Source organism: Crocuta crocuta, unplaced genomic scaffold, assembly GCF_008692635.1.
Source record: "Crocuta crocuta isolate KB4526 unplaced genomic scaffold, BGI_CrCroc_1.0 scaffold32, whole genome shotgun sequence".
NCBI lineage: Eukaryota > Metazoa > Chordata > Mammalia > Carnivora > Hyaenidae > Crocuta > Crocuta crocuta.
Genome location: NW_027529424.1, coordinates 1,205,421 through 1,218,042, shown reverse-complemented (window position 1 = coordinate 1,218,042; position 12,622 = coordinate 1,205,421). Strand labels below are relative to the sequence as shown.

Here is a 12,622-nt window from a genome sequence, read left to right as displayed (position 1 = left end):
ACTTACACTTACATGTGTATCATACTTAACAGTTACAAAAGATAGTTCACATATATTATCTCACATGACCTTGTAACAGCCCTTCGAGGAACACACCATCATACTCATTCACCCCTTGGGCATGCTAGGGCTCGAAAAGACCAAGATCCTAGAGCTAATACTCAACTCCAGACCTGTCTGCTTTCCATTGTGGGGTTTATTTCACTATATCCCTGCTATATGCTTCTGCATACCGTATACAAGCCAGTATGCCAGCTTTCAGGGAATTACAGATTAGAAAGCACTGGCCTGCCCTCTCTGAGGCTACGTCATAAATACAAATAACTCTAATACAAAGCAGATGTGATCAGTGCAAAAGTGGCATGAGCACATGCTGTGGAGGTTTTGAAAAGGATACAGACATAACGTTCGGGGAGACTAGGAAAATCTTGGTGACGGAAATAGGTTTGCGATGAAGCATGGATACTGCGCATGCTGCGATCAGGTACAGTAGGTAGGCTGTAGAATAAAGGGATAACATGAGAACAAGGAGGGCAAGTATGGTTTGTGACGAGAATAATAAGACATGGGTTCTAGTCATAGAGCATTTGCAAGGGAAGCTGCACCACAGGGTACAGTGTTTGAACACCTCCTGAAGCTTTCCATTTAATTCTCAAGGCTGTGGGAAGCCCACTTTGGAGCGAAAACATTGCCCATCCAGAAGACTAGGCTGGAAACTGAGTGCAGACTGGGTTAGCATGTGGAGAGCCTGTAAGTGGGGAGGACAGTGAAAAGTCCATTAAAAAAAAGAAAAAAAAGCAGTAATGACAACCGTGATGCAGGGGCTAACTAAATGAGGTCATGCAAAATCTAGGAGAAAGTCAACAGAGTCAAGAAATAATCCGCGGTGGAAAAACTATGTTTTGAAGGTGAGCCATTTCTTTGGGCAATTTATGAAGCTGGAGGGAAGCACCATCACAATGAATGGCCATTAAGCCTGGCATCCCCCAGGGCACCTGGTGAGATAAAGAAAGGAGCCTGACTCCCTGACTTGCAACTTCCAGAACTCCAGAAAAATCAACTAGATGGCTTACTTCCATATGGAAGCCTTGGGGGCATTTCAGTGTCTGCAGAGAATTTAACGTAGGGAGAGTAATTAGTGCCGACATCAGACGAGGTCCAATGAAAAGATGAACGTCCTGATTCTAAAATGACAATAAAAAGGAGAGTGAGGAAGGGGGTGGAAGCCAAAAAAAAACCCAGCCAGGGCTTATCTCTGTATCCTGAGCTGGATCCATGATGCACAGTCTGCTGCAGTTCCCTGGTCATCCATTTCCTGCCATAAACCACAATGTCACTCTTTCCCAGATGTCCAAACAGACTAAATAACCTCCATTTTCCACTGGCAGCTCTGACAGCAGAAGTTACCTGAAATCGCACCAGCCCTGGATGAACTATCTGCCCAGCTGGTCACATGGATGCTACAAGCAGGCGGGAAACAAATGGCACTGGGAGCAGGCACAAAACTCTAGCGGCGCTCAGTTATAACCTCCACCTGGAGGTCAGGAACGCGCTGGGCGGTGACAAACGCGTGGGTCGCAGACGCCCACCACGCACGCGCATGCGTGCACGCACGGACGTACGCACGCACTCGCATCTAAAGCTCCTTTCGCTCCTGATGCGGCCCCGTGAGTGCTATAAACCCGGAAGTGCTTCCTTTTGATGCCAGGCCGGAACCGGAAGTGGAACCCAGTCGTACTTGCCCTGGAAAACTGGTATCCGCCTCTCGTTTCTTCTGGACGTAAACACTGAGTTCATCTCATTTGAGTGCTATTAAAACATTCTTTAACGTCCTAGTTTAACCCTCATGTACCCTGACATCGCGTTAATCTCGTTCAACTCAAACAGCCTTGTTTTTAAAAACCCTAGGACCAGGCCAAGGTTCATTTTAAGTAGTAAAAACAGCTCAGTCTTATTTTCTGACTCTCACAGAATCATCTTATGTGGAACAGAGAAGAAAGCAAAGGGCTTCCAGTCCATCAGCTCGGGCTACACATCAGGAAGGAGCGACCTGACTGCACGGCTGACCACAGGCAAGAAATTATTTAAGTTATTATTATTCCTAACAAAATGTGTGAGAAAAGAGGGAATTGTGTGGTGTCATAGCTGCGACCTTCAGTAACACTAGCCCAAGGCCAACTCGTCCCTTTGGCTGCCTTTTGAGATGCACATTAAGGAGAGAGGGCTGAAAAGTTGTAAGGAAGTAGGTAAGCACACTCAAATGTACTTCTTAGCAAAGGAAACAGAATTTTAAAACTGTAATACCACCAGCAGTGCTTTAAAGTAGACTTTCGGGGGGCACGTGGGTGGCTCAGTTAAGGGTCTGACCTCCGCTCAGGTCATGATCTAACGATTTGTGGGTTTGAGCCCCGCGTTGGGCTCTGTGCTGACAGCTCAGAGCCTGGAGCCTGTTTCAGATTCTGTATCTCCCTCTCTCTCTCTCTGTCCCTCTCCTGCTACCTCTCTCTCTCTCTCTCACAGAAATAAATAAAAAAATTTAAAAAAAAATAAGGCAGACTTTCAGAGGTCCAGGGTTCCTGCTGAGGGCAAGAGCAGGCCCCTCCCCCCCCCAAATTGGCAGAAGTAAAAACTCTTCTGTTTCTTCTTTTCAAATGAAGAATAGAGAATACACTGATAAGTAAATGCAAGAATTATGACAATGGAGGGAACGCCTGGGTGGCTCAGTTGGTTAAGCATCTGACTCTTGGTTTTGGCCCATGGTTGGTGAGTTCAAGCCCCACTTTGGGGTCCTTGTGCTGACAGTGTGGAGCCTGCTTCAGATTCTGTTTCTCCCTCTCTCTCTATGCCCCAATCCTGCTCATGCTGCTCTCTCCCTCTCTCTCAAAATAAATAAATTTTAAAAAATAATTATGACAACTGGTCCCACAAAAAGTACATTTAATAAAATATTCTTAAGGAACAAAGAAATACATGGTTTATGTGCATACACAATACTGTATTACATTTAATGTATATAAACGTGTGTGTGTGTATCTAAAGACCCTCTCTTATGCTCAGCATTTCTCCTAAGCCATATGTGATCAACCTTCTGTCATAGATCCTTAAAGAATGTTAAATCATTGAATTAAATCCACCTCCCTGAATCAGGATTTAAGAGATATTAAGGCTAAGAAAGAGAAATCTAATGACTTTATTTTCTCTAAATTTGTAAATACTTTAAGAGACTAGTAGTAAAGTTTTCAGTAAATTGCTGGGCAAAATAAGTACTGTAAATGAATCACCGAAACGAAGTAACAGGTTTGAATGGATAGCTAACAAGGTGTTCGAAATCCTAGGAGAACCTGCTAACAAATGGTTTTCTAGTCTTTGCTCTAACAATGTTGAGAAGTTACAGCCCATCCTCAGAAAAGTGGATCTACCGAGAGACAGGTCCCTGACAAAACCAGGAAAAAATACAGGGGACACCTGATCCAGTTGAGTAGTTAAAAATTAACCTGGCCATATCTGAAGTGAAATAAAACAGTACAGCCCATTGAATGGGAAAAATATTTGCAAATCATATATCTAATCAGAGCTTAATATATATAGAACACCTACAACTTAACAACAAAACCAGACACTAATAACCCAATTCAAAAACGGACAAAGACCTTGAATAGATATTTCTCCAAAAAGATATACAAATGTCCAATAAACACATGAAAAAGATGTTCCACATCATAAATGATTAAAGAAATGCAAATCGGTGAGATACCACTCCATACTCATGAGGATGACTATTATAAAAAACAAACAAACAAACAAATGCTGGTATGGATGTAAGTGGATGTAAAGAAATTGAACATTTGTACATTGCTGGTGAGAATGTAAAATGGTGCAGTCACATGGAAAACAATATGGTTGTCCTCAAAAAACCAAATGTAGAAGTACTGTGTTCCTCAGCAATTCCCCTCCTAGGTTTATACCTACAAGAATTGAAAGCAGGAACTCAAACAGACATTTGTACACTCATGTTCTTAGCAGTCTTACCACAGTAGCCAAATGTCCATCGATGGATAAATGAATAAAGAAAATGTGATATGTACATAATATGGGATATTATTCAGCATTAAAAAAGAATGAAATTCTGACGTATGATACAACATGGATGAACTTTGAAGACATTATGCTAAGTGAAATAAGCCAGACACAGAAGGACAAATACTGCATGATTCCTCTTATGTGAGGTACCTAGAATAGTTAAATTCATAGAAAGCAGAATGGTGGCTGCTAGGGACTGAGGGGGAAGGGGAAACAGGGAGTTAGTGTTTAATGGGTTATGAGTTTCAGTTCCAGAAGAGGCTCTGGAGGTGGATGTTGGTTATGGTTGCAAAAACAACGTGAATGCACTTAATGCCACTGAGCTATACACAGAGTGGTTTAGGGGACCCTGGGTGGCTCAGTCGGTTAAGCATCTGACTCTTGATTTCAACTCAGATAATGATCTCCCGGATTGCAAGATCGAGCCCTGCATCTGGCTGTGCTAAACACAGCCTGTTTAAGATTCTCTCCCTCCTTCTCTCTTTGCTCCTCCCCTGCTTATGCCTGTGCCCCCCCCATAAATAAACAAATAAATGAAAAAAAATGTTAAAGAATGGTTGAAATAGTAGGTTTTAAGTTAGCTCTATTTAACCACAATAAAAGAGTAAAAAAGAATGATTTTATACAGTCTAGCTCTGATTCTGTCACAGCCACCTCTTATGTGAGTTCGCTACCTCTCATCTATGTCCCTTAATTGTTGCCACAATAAGATTCTTCTCAAGAATATAGAGAGACCAGAATTCTGGGTCAAGTGCTCATCACATGCAACAGCTCAGAGAATCTGTGCTTCCAGGTTACTCTCAGGAGATCTCTACTTGGAATCAGGATAAAAAGAACAATGATCACCATCAGAGTGGCCCTGAGATTGAAGAGAGGTGAGCCCAGCACTGCGGAGAAAAAGTCTCTGTCCTCAGGGCTGGGATCTCCAGGGCTGGGCTGCTATTGCACCTCGGGGAAGTCTCGTCTCCCAGGACAAATACCCTCCTCCCTTCTGTGAGCAGTGGCAGCTAGGATAGATTAAGAAGCTACATTACTGCAGTAAGTAAGAGGCCCACATATTTGTTTTACTTTTCTTTTTCATTTTTCATTCTGTTAAAATCACTTTACTCTTTCCATCCATAAACATGGCTCCCTACCCTCACTTTACTGTAGTAATGAAATACTAATACATTTTGGATTTTTTAAAAATTCGTGAATATCTCGATCCCATCTTGTGGGGAGATGGCAAACTTATAGGGAAAAAAAAAGCAAACACAAATTCAGACCAGACTGTGGAAGACACAGCATATGTTAATGGCAGGGCTTTCAGCCCCTGGTATTGCTGGCAAACACTCCAGCTGAGACACTGTGTCACATTCTCCCTTCCATTTCCCATCCTGCTCTACCTTTTTATGACTCCCCAGTCTCTTCACCTTAGGAAGTTTGAACCCAGATCATTTCCCTGACCATTTCCTTTTCTCATGACTTCATGGGCATTTCAGACAAACTTCTACAGAGAGGATATGGTAGGAAGACTCCCACCTATTTCATGATCTGTGGAGCTGAATTTCGCAGGGAAAAAGCCTTTCAGATTAAAGGTAAAGCAAAGAGGCATCCAGGCCATATTTACTCTTTCCTTTGGGCATTGGATCTCAACCCTGGCAGTACGTTTGAAGAAAAATATGGGTAAGTGGGACCTTATTAAAACTTAAATGTTTGCAAAAGCCACTATTAACACAATGAAAAGACAAGCAATAGCCTGGGAGAAAATATTTACGAAACACCTATCTGACAAAGGACGGGTATCCAGAACATACAAAGTACTCTTAAAGCTCAACAATAAGAAAACAAACAACCCAATTTAAAAATAGGCTAAACATCTAAATATCTGAATAGAAACCTTTCCAAAGAAGATATCCAAAAAGGCAAATCAGCAAATGTTAGATACTTAGCACATTTCCTCAGGCAATTCAAATCAAAACAATTCAACTACACACCTATTCGAATGACCAGAATCCAAAACACTGACATCAAATGCTGGCAGGGATGTGGAGCCACAGAAATTTTCATTCATTACTTGTGGGAATATAAAATGTTACAGCCACTTTGAAAGACAGTTGAGCAGTTTCTTACAAAGCTAAACAAACTCCTACCACATTATCCAGCAATTGCACTTCTTAACATTTATACAAATGAGTTGGAAACATGTCCACATAGAAACCTGTATGTGAATGTTTATAGTAGTTTTATTCATAATTGCTAAAACTTGGAAGCAACCAAGAGGCCTTTCAATAGGTGAGTGGAGAAACAAATTGTGGCACATCCAGAAAACAGAATGTTATTCAATTATAAAAAGAAATGAGCTACCGAGCCATGAAAAGACATGGAGGAATCTTAAATGCCTATTACTGAGTGAAAGAAGCTAACCTGGAAAGGGTACATGCTGTATGTTTTACTACATGACATCTTGTAAAAGGCAAAACTGAAGATAGTAAGATAATAAAATGATCAGTGGTTGCCAGGGGTTCGAAAGAAGGAGGGAGAAATAAGTGAAGTACAGGGAATTTTTAGGACAATAAAACTCTCCCGGATACTACTTGGTGGATACATATCATTATGCATTCTTCAAAACTCATGAAACGTACAACACAAAGAGTAAACCTTAATGTAAACTATGGACTTTAGTTAACATAGTGTATCAGTAGTGGCTCATCAGTTGTTACAAAGGTACCACATCAAAGCAAGATGTTAGCAGGTAAGGGGGGTGGAGAGGAGGGGAGAAAGGGCCGGGAGGTATGGGAATTCTCTACTTTCCACTTGGTTTTTCTGTAAACCTAAAACTAATCCCCAAAAAAGTTTGTTGATTTCAAATATACATAGTCACGAGTGTTTTAAAAATACTGATTACTAGGCTTTAGTCCAGAGATTCCAATTTGACACATGGGTTTCCCCAAAGTAGTCTTAGGCTTAAATCCAGCTTCCTGCCAAAGAACAAGAAATCCCCCAAGTGACCAGGTCTGGAAGACATGATTTTCCAGACTAGTCCATCAGCATCACTTAAGAAAAGTACACACATTTATTGATACTTTAGGAAATCATAGAAGTAAAAGAGACTGACTGGAAGCCAAGACCATTGGTACAGAGTCTGAGGCTTAATGACTTACAAACTCACTGCTGGAAAAAAGGTTTAAGGAACAAAATGGTCAGAGCTTCAAATGACAAGTGGCTTTTATACTAAAGTTCTTTCTCAGAAGTTCTTAAGAAAGGCTTTGTTTCAGAACATGAGTCCAAGATTCATACTTGCTTTGGGCTACAGTTTCTAGAGATTTCTTTAGCGGTGACTGAGACCAACAGTGTGCCCCCCTTTCCCTTTAGGGTTTCTTGTCTCCTTGGACTTCTCTTCCTAAACTGCAGGGTTCTGGGGAAGCCCTGGTCTTGACTGCTGAGCCTCAGGGTGGCCTTTCCCTCCTCCCACCCCTCCCCCAGAAGTGGACACCATGCTGCTGCACGTTGTACAGACAGGGTTAGAATCTTACTCAAATCCATGGTCTCTTCTGGCTAACCAGATTAAGTTAACTACATTGTCCTAATGGAGAATAATGGGCTATTATGTTACTCTCTGTCAACAATGACAGTATGCATCAAAAGCCTCTATATTGTTCATGTCCCTTGGCCCTGCAATTCCATAAATGTCAGCAAAGCTTTATCTGTAAGGGTGTCTGCTTTACAGCATGGTTAATATTACATAGAAAACATTTTGAAAATATTTTACAGGGGACTCCTCTTCAAAAAGTTTACCTGTAACCATCACTTTTATGGCTCCAAGGAGAGGAGGGAGGGAATGCTACCTAGGGCTGGAGTAATTTGTAACAGGAAAGTCTTTGAGCAGGAAAACATAATGCAAATCACTTGCCATTTCTGGAGGAGAGGGAAAGAGAGTAGCAAACTTGGGAAGGGGGATCAGGGATAAACAGATGTGGGTGTTCTGTTTTCTCTATTTTGCATCAGAATTCTGGAGTAAGACTTGGTAAATGAGTTGAGCAGAAAAAGCAGAACATCAGGGTTCATGGTTGTCGAGCTGAGGGGCTCCTGCAAGCATCCAGGATAAAGTTCTTTTTTTTTTTTTTTTTTTTTTAACAGGATAAAGTTCTTATCCAGGCAAGTCCTAAATGGGGCTGGAGGGCTGCCAGCTCAGCACTGGTGGTAGGAGGGGCTGTTGGGGTACCCCAAGGACATGTTCCTGGACTCCTTCAGTCTGTTAGCCCAGGGACTTTACAAGTGTCTATGTGCCTTAGTGTGGGCACAGAGGATTGGTAGGCTGGTGTTCTTGGCTCAGGACACAGAGGTGACAGTGTGCTGGGATTTTAAGAGAAGATGCAAATGGCTGGTACCAGGAAATCCATTAGTAGGAGCCACATAGTGGCCCCAGAGGTCATAAGAGACTGTTACAGCTCAGCAGGCATCAGGCCCAGGACAAGTCAAGCCCACCAATCTTCATTAGAGGGCAATATGGATCCAAAGCCTTAAACCAACCACCCCACCTGTCCTACCAGAAGTCCAGACTCAAGCTCAGGGAGCAAACTTGGAAACTGAACATTCATTCAAAGAAACTGACCTGAATGGAATTACTTAATCCAGAAAAAACAGAATTTTCATTTTCTTCCTACAACAGTGTTGGAGGCCAGATTAGATCGATGATGGAAAATTAATGACATTTCTTGGCTCATCCGTGTAGTGCTGTGTTAAATTTTCAAACCACTACATTTACTATATAGCAAGTTACCCTCAAGGCAGGAGGTTGGAGGACCCTTCTTCAGAGACCTAACCCAGGAAAGGGAACATTGATTATTGATGTTGGAGTGCTTATGATACAAAGCTGGTCATCCACCCATTGTCCTGTAGTGAAATCACTAATTGGCAAACTCCAGATCTCACAAAAAGAGTTTCTGACCTCCCTTTTACTGCTCCCTTCTAACTATGAATGGACAATCAAGGTTCAGCAAGACTCATTTGAGAACTTGCAACATGAGAGAGAAACAAACAAACAAAAAAAGGTGGGGGAACTTAGAAGAATCAGAGATAATACAAAGAGTAGGGGGAAATTAACAAAAGTCATTAACGTCTTCAAAGAGAAACAAGAATCTTTAAAACAACAACAGATGATATACAGAAAGGAAACAATCAGAGCTCAAGAAAGAACCTTTAGAAATTACAAATATGACAGCTGAAATCAAAAGAGGCCAGAAGATAAAATCAAAGATATCTCCCAGGAAATGAAACAGAAAGAGAAAATTCAGTAGGATAGAAAAGTAAAAGATCAATTTAGGGCCGTGTTAGTTACCTATCACTATGTAATAGATTACCCCCAAATGTAGTGGCTTAAAACAACAATAAACATTTATTATCTCCCATAATGTTTGTAGGCTGAGTGGTTCTGGCTTGGGGTCTGTCCTGAGCTTGCGGTCAAGACATTGGCTAGGACTGCAGTCATGTAAGGCTTGACTGGAAAGCAGGGTCACTCCCAAATGGCTCCCTCACAGGGCAGCTCATTGCTGGCTGTTGGCAGGGAGCCCAGTCCCTGGTCATGTGGACCTCTGTGTAGAGCTGCTTGAGTGTCCTCATGACATGGCAGCTGGCTTCCCCTGGAGCAAATAATCCAAGAGGGAGAGCAAGTAGGAAGTTTCAGTTCCTTTCAGAAGTAACAAACTAGGGGCGCCTGGGTGGCTTAGTTGGTTAAGCATCCGACTTTCGCTTAGGTCATGATCTCGCGGTTCGTGGGTTCGGGCCCCGCGTCGGGCTCTGTGCTGACTGCCAGCTCAGAGCCTGGAGCCTGTTTCGGTCTGTGACTCCCTCTCTCTCTGACCCTCCCCTGCTCACGCTGTCTTTCTCTCTGTCTCCTAGAAATAAATAAAACATTAAAAAAAACAAAAAGAAAATACAGAAGTAACAAACTGATTCTTCCATCCCATTCTGCTTGCTAGAAGTGAGTCACTAAGTCTGGCCCAGGGAGAGGGAGCTAGAAAGGATTAATGGTAATGAAATACTCATAGTTTTGCTAGGCAGTGGTTCAGTGAGGTGGAAAGAACACAGGTGCTGATGTCAGATGGCCATGGGCTTGAATCTTAGCCCCTCCTCAAGCAAATTAACCTCTCTTCAGTTTTTCTCCCCTCTAAAATGGGTTTGTTACCACTGTACTTGGTTTTAGTGAGTTGAGAATAAACCATTTAAAGTGACCTGCACAGGGTCATTGTCCAATAAATTATAGTTATTATTATTAATATTGTGATGTCTTTGAGTAAAATAGAAAGGATGTGGTTTATTCTGATGTCCTGGCTAAATCCCAAACCAGAACTCAGAAAAACAGCAAAATCCCCTCTGGATGGCCTCACTAATCGACAGCTAAACAATTGCAATGCCTGCTCTATCATTTCTGAATGATGAGGAGGATTCTGCCTAGAACCCATTAAAAAAATCCTCCGGCATGTGGGTATGTGGATTTGGAGGAAACTTTTCAGCTCGTGAAGGTCATGTTTTAGTTTTTAGTTCTTGGGAGGTCTTTTGCCAAAATATGTTTGAATCTCCAACCTCACAGCAGAGTCAATAACAGAATGATTTAGTGAGTAGCAGAAAGTCATCAACCATCCTTACGTCAAAACTCCCCTAGGAAGACTAGCATCCATTGGTAAAGTTCTCCATCCACCCTTCAATAAACGAAGTGCATATCCATTTATAACCTACCTGGCGTTTATGAAATCAGTGATGTGGGACATGGAAAAACAGTATAGCTTTTTGTGACGATGTTGGTTTGGATTTTTGAGGCAGGTGAATTACATTAGTAATAATGCCAGCTTTGGTTTGTGTATGCCATCCCTCTTTTATGCAGCCATTACAGGTTTTGATCAACAACTTGGAAAGTGGGAAGAATTGAAACGTTCATTCTCAGTTCTACAGATGAGGAAACAAACTCCAAAAAAAAAAAAAAAAAAAAAGTGACATTCCTGAAATCCCATTTGTTTGTGCAGAACTAAGATCAGAGTTCAGGTGTTCTCAGGAGCCAGTGCATGTCCCATCACTTCTCATCCCCTGGTGCTTTGCCAGTGATACGAGTGGAGGAGCCTTCACAATGAGATGGTGGCATCAGAGCAGGGTCCCTGGCCCTCTGGTTTGAGGTTGCCTGGACAAAGCCTGCCCCAGTGACACGTGTGCAGGCATGGGCCTTAGGCCTCAGTTTAGCCAGGGACAAATTCCCTTTTGGTCATAGTTTCTTGGCTCTAAAACGAGAATCCTGATCTACTTTGTTCGACTGTCCTCAGGGAAGAGATAAATATTTTTAGATAAAGTTAGAAATGTGTTTGTAAATGTCCTAATACAACATAATATTTTGCCTTCAATGATGCATTTTTTTCCTCTTGAGAATCTAAAAGGAATTCATATTATTTCCATTAACGTAAATATCTTGTGGAGGATGAAAGATACAAACATGCGTATAATTTGCTTTGGAGAAACCACGCAAGCCATTTGCCCATTTGTTTTCAGAGTCATTCTCTGCTCTGCCCTCTCCCCCCACTACATTTTTTGGGCTCCCTTGCTCCCTTGCCCTCTAGGTGGGAGGGACTAATAGGGATGGTTTATAGTCCGCCCCCACCATGAAAGCACAGACCAGTGCATAGTCTGGGTGCCATAAGCAGCCTGACATTTCAATTTCAGTAAACTCTGGAGCTCTAGCCCCCACCAGCCCCAGCTGTCCCACCAGTCAGCCACAGGGCAGTATGCACTGGGACACCCCCAGTTAGCTCTCACTACAACCCCAGCCTTTGCACCAACCTGTGTCACAGGTGCAAAGCACCCAAGAACACTCCAAGCCCACACAACTTTGGCTTTAGACAACTTGCTAGGGTACAGTCAGAGCAGAGTACCCCGAAACATATTGTTTGACATCTTCCCATTGAGCTGCCTTGCTAGAGTGCCCTCTGTGAGGAGTGCCCCAGCAACCCCAGACCCATGCCTGAATAGGTTTCAGCCACCCCACAGGACACCCCCTGTGAGGGGTGCCCCAGAACATCCCCTCCCATGCTGACCTCAGCTCCGGCCACCCAGCAAGGCTGCCTGCTGTGCTGAACACCTTGGGACACTCCAGCCTTCACCCAGTTCAACTTCAGCTGAGCTGCCAGGTCACCTTCAGTGTGGAGAGCCTGAGACACCTCGGCTTGCACCTAATCCAGCTTCAGCTGTCCTTCCGGGGCACAATTTGCACAGAGAGTCCAGGGACCACATTGGCCCCTGCGCATTTTAGCTTTAGCTGCCTGCCAGGACAGTCTCCGTGCAGAGCGCCCGAGGACATCCTGGCCTGAACCCCACTTCAGCTTCAGCAGCCCCTCTAGGGCACCCTCAGTGTAGAGAATCTAGGAACACCCCGGTTTAAATCCAGTTCTCCTTCAACTATCCTGCCAAGGTGCCCTGTGTGTGTAGAATGCCAGATCTCTCTAGCTTGCATCCATCTTAGTTTCAGCTATCCTGCTAGAACATTCTCTGTGCAAAGAGCTCAGGGGCTTCCTGGCGCACG

General features: G+C 43.0%; 1 protein-coding gene and 1 long non-coding RNA gene across 2 annotated transcripts in view; one reads left to right on the top strand and one right to left on the bottom strand.

Moving 5' to 3' along the window:
* FAM107B (family with sequence similarity 107 member B) overlaps positions 1-12,622 on the bottom strand; it is a 221,611-nt gene that overhangs the window by 155,385 nt on the left and 53,604 nt on the right. The gene's annotated exons all lie outside the window — the stretch shown is intronic.
* LOC144226918 (uncharacterized) overlaps positions 1,674-12,622 on the top strand; it is a 48,978-nt gene continuing 38,029 nt past the window's right edge. The window contains exons 1-2 of the long non-coding RNA XR_013333772.1: positions 1,674-1,754; positions 1,972-2,072. This is a non-coding gene — a long non-coding RNA (uncharacterized LOC144226918). The remainder of the gene's footprint in view (positions 1,755-1,971; positions 2,073-12,622) is intronic.